The following is a 4,817-nucleotide window of genomic DNA, read 5'->3' as shown; positions in this document are numbered from 1 at the left end:
TCAGGTTGTCCCAAGTGGGGCTCACAGTCTTAATCCCCATCTAACAGATGAGGTAACTGAGGCAGAGAAACGTTAAGTGACTTACCCAAAGTCACACAGCAGACAAGTGGTTGAGCCTGGATTAGAACCCACAACCACTGACTCCCAAGCCTATGCTCTTTCCATTAAGCCATGCTGCTTCTCTTGGATGAAGAGAAAGGGGTAGATTCTAGAGATGTTGTGAAGGTAGAAACAGAATTTGGTGACACACTGAATTCGTGGGTTGAATGAGAGAGATTCATTCATTCATTCATTCAATAGCATTTATTGAGAGCTTACTATGTGCAGAGGGCTGTGCTAAGTGCTTGGAATGTACAATTCAGCAACAGATAGAGACAATCCCTGCCCAATAACGAGCTCACAGTCTAAACGGGGGAGACAGACAGCAAAGCAAAACAGAACAAAACAAAACAAAACAAGACAACATCATCAAGATAAATAGAATCGTGGAGATATACACCTCATTAACAAAATAAATAGGGTAATAAATAATATATACAAATATGCACAGTGCTGAGGGGAGGGGAAGGGGGAAGAGCAGAGAACGGGGCGGTGGGGAAGGGGAGCGGAGGAGGAGCAGAGAATCGGGGGGAGAGAAGGGGAGGAAGAGCAGAGGGAAAGGGGGGCTCAGTCTGGGAAGGGCTCCTGGAGGAGGTGAGCTCTCAGTAGGGCTTTGAAGAGGGAAAGAGAGTTAGTTTGGTGGATGTGAGGAGGGAGGACATTCCAGGACAGCGGTAGGGCACAGACCAGGGGTCGACGGCAGGATAGGTGCAAACAGGGGACCGTGAGGAGTGTATGGGGATGGGAGTAGAAAGAGAGAAAGAAGGTGAGGTAGGAGGGGGCAAGGGGATGAAGAGCTTTGAAGCCAAGAGTGAGAAATTTTTTTGTGTGAAGTTCGATAGGCAACCACTGGAGGTTTTTGAGGAAGTGAGTGACATGCCCAGAGCATTCCTGTAAGAAGATGATCCAGGCAGCGGAATGAAAAATAGACTGGAGTGGGGAGAGACAGGAGGAAGGGAGATTAGAGAGGAGGATGACACAATAATCCAGTTGGGATATTATGAGAGTTTGTACCAGCACGGTAGCAGTTTGGATGGAGAGGAAGGGGTGGATCTTGGCGATATTGTGAAGGTGAGACCGGCAGGTGTTGGTGATGGATTGGATGTGGGAAGTGAATGAAAGAACTGAGTCAAGGATGACACCAAAGTTGCAAGTCTGTGAGAGGGGAAGGATGGTAGTGCCATCCACAGTGACAGGGAAGTCAGGGAGAGGACGGGGTTTGGGAGGGAAGATAAGGAGCTCAGTTTTAGACATGTTGAGTTTTAGGTGGCGGACAGACATCCAGGTGGAGACGTCCAGGAGGCAGGAGGAGATATGAGCCTGGAGGGAGGGGGAGAAAACAAGGGAGGAGATGTAGATTTGGGTGTCATCTACATAGATATGATAGTTGAAGCCATGAGAGCAAATGAGTTCACCAAGGGAGTGAGTATAGATGGAGAACAGAAGAGGGCCAAGAACTGACCCTTGAGGAACCCCTATAGTTAGTGGATGGGAGGGGGAGTAGGAGACCGTGAAGGAGACTGAGAATGAACAGCCAGAAAGATAAGAGGAGAACCAGGAGAGGACGGAGTCTGTGAAACCAAGGTGAGATAAAGTGTGGAGGAGAAGGGGATGGTCGACAGTGTCAAAGGCAGCTGAGAGGTCGAGAAGGATTAGGATAGAGTAGGAGCCATTGGATTTGGCAAGAAGGAGGTCATGGGTGACCTTTGAGAGGGCAGTTTTGGTGGAGTGGAGGGGACGGAAGCCAGACTGGAGGGGTTCCAGGAGAGTGTTGGAGTTGAGGAATTCAAGGCAGCTAGTGTAGATGACTCATTCTAGGAGTTTGGAAAGGAAGGGTAGGAGGGAGATAGGACGATAACTGAAAGGGGAAGTGGGGTCAAGAGAGTTTTTTTAGGATGGGGGAGACATGGGCATGTTTGAAGGCAGTGGGGAAGAAGCCATTGGAGAGTGAGTGGTTAAAGATAGAAGTTAAGGAGGGGAGGAGGGAAGGGGCAATAGTTTTTATAAGGTGAGCAGGAATGGGGTCCGAAGCACAGGTGGAGGGGGTGGCACTTTGAAGAAAATGCCAAGGTTATGGGCTTGTGAGACAGGGATGACAGTGGTGTTGTCTGCACTAATGGGAAAGAGAAGAAAGGACAGGGTTTGAGTGGGAAGATGAGGAGTTCGGTTTTGGACATGTTTGAAATGTTGGAGATGTTGGTGGGATAGCCAAGCAGAGGTGTCCTGAAGGCAGGAGGAAATGCGAGATTGAAGAGGAGAGAGGTAAGGGCTGGAGAGGAAGATTTGGGAATCTTCTGAGTAGTGATGGTAGTTGAAGGCATGGGAGAAAATTAGCTCTTCAAGGGAGTGGGTGTGTATGGAGAACAGGAGGGGACCCAGACTTTATTTTGAGGGACTCCCACTGTTAGAGGGTGGGAGGCAGAGAAGGAACCAGCAAAAGAGACTGAGAAGGAGCAGCAAGCAAGTTAGGAGAACAAGAAGATGTACCTTCTAGAGTCTGGTCAGTATGGGAGGGGTCACAACTGTCCATCATGTGTGCCATGACCCAATCCAAAAGGGTCAGAAGGTCAAGCAGAAGGTTATGATCACAAAGTCTAAAATTCATATACCCAAGGGCCTGAGAATGGCTTCTGTCTGATCCTGAGGTGATCCTGAATTACTGAGACATGAGCCATCCCCTTTTGATTAGAATGAAAATAGAGAATAACATTTTTGCTCCGTGTTCTGGATCCTTTGGGGAGACTTGCCCTGTATAGGCACACCATTGATTTTCAGAAAGTGTCACAGGGAATATTTATAAATGATTGCAGGCAACTTCTCTAGGCCAGGCAAATTCTTGTTATACAGTACATTTCCCTGCTTGCTCTTCACTTTGCCCTTTCCATATCAACTGAGGACATGATAAGGTTGCCACTTTCTTTTGTCGTAACCAGCTGGGTTGCAAGGAATGAGTGTTTCATACAATCTTTCATATTTGGCCATGACCAGTGGTTCAACTGCCTGAACTGCACATTGGAACGAGGGACTCATCTCTGAAAATTCCTCACACTTCTCTACATCATTCTGATTTTCCCAACTGCACCTTCTTTCTTAGGTTTTCTGCTGAAACCTTTACCTTTCAGCTCCTGCAAAGTGGTTTAGGGTCACACATGTCACACCAACATCATCACATCATGCTGCACATAAAGCCATTAAATTGCATTACTCTTGCCCCTGTTTTGGGATCCCTGAGGGGATGAAACACCTGAAAGACAGGCTACATGTCAACCTCCTTTCCCTACCCAGCATTTCCAATCTTCTAAACTGTGAGCCCATTGTGGGCAGGGATTGTCTCAATTTTTTGCTGAATTGGACTTCCCAAGCTCATATTACAGTGCTCTGCACACAGTAAGTGCTCAATAAATAAATTAATAAAGTGTTCCTTCACTCCCCTGCCCCAAATACACACACATAGATTCGCTGGCAGAGCTCGGCACTCTGTGGCTCTTTCAAAGGCCAGAAAGAATCACTTCCCACTTCCTCCCCTCAGAGAGACCAGGTCCTCTCGCTCGTAGCCTAGGCTGGAAGTCAATGACCACTTTGCCATTGCAGGGAACAGTGCTGATTAATGGCAATCTTCCTCCCCGGGCTGTCCCTACCCTCCACTGGTGCCTTCTGACCCTATGCGCCCTCAAGCTCCCGCCCTCGCTGCGGGACTGTGGGACTGTGGTTAGGTGTGTGCAGAAGCCTACAGTCAGAACTGCTACAAACAGGTTGCCCCGGTTGTGGCCACTGTCTTCAGTTTTTCATACCTGTTTTATTCTGGGGACACTGGGGCTGGAAGATGTTAGGAAGGTTTCATTTTTCCAGTGATTCTCCATTCCCTAGTCCCTCTCCTAAAATAGTTGCCACATGTGGGCAATGTCAGTGTGCAGCAGGGCCACATTTCAGCTCCTGAACCTCCCCACTCATCTGATGCTGTGTATGCATGGCAGCCTCTTAGGTAGGTCTAGTACAGATGCCATTTTAGAATGTCCCAAGTGGCAGAAATCTTTCAATTTTCCATTCCCTCTCCTAAAATAGTTGCCACACATGGGCAATGTCAGTGTACAGCAGGGCCACATTTCAGCTCCTGAACCTCCCCACCCCCTCTGATGCTGTGTATGCATGGCAGCCATCTTAGGTAGGTCTAGTACAGATGCCATTTTAGAATGTCCCAAGTGGCAGATATCTTGGTGGTGTCAGGCCTGAGGGAATTGCTTATGGTTATTACTGCCTAAAGTTGGGTTTGCACCCTGCCCTCCTTTTCCTGGGGCACCAGGCTACGACTGCTAAACCCACCACTTTAATCCATGCCAGACTGGCTCTCTGTTTCCCATAAGCACTCCCAAAGTCTCAAACAGTTCCTGAGGAGAATTCATCAGCCCCTTAGGAGAATTCATCACCATTGGTACATTAACTTTTGGGCATCTATTCTGATTGGGCATCACGTGTCTGTTAGATGGAAATGTTAATACCCAAAATTGAGCCTGATTCTCCTATCACCATGGAGTCATCAAGCCCTTTCGGCAGGTGGCATCCGGGGATTCTATGGTTCTATAGTTTCTATGTTCTTTGAGCAGATGACTCAGTACAAGTATCCACTGAGCGCTCTTCTGTTGTTTCCTCATGTACTGATTCCTCTCGTGGACTTCAAGTCCTGTATTGCCTAGCCAAGATTTTTCCTGAAGGTGGCTTGC

The sequence above is a fragment of the Ornithorhynchus anatinus genome, chromosome X5, assembly GCF_004115215.2.
Source record: "Ornithorhynchus anatinus isolate Pmale09 chromosome X5, mOrnAna1.pri.v4, whole genome shotgun sequence".
NCBI lineage: Eukaryota > Metazoa > Chordata > Mammalia > Monotremata > Ornithorhynchidae > Ornithorhynchus > Ornithorhynchus anatinus.
This window is presented reverse-complemented; position numbering follows the sequence as displayed.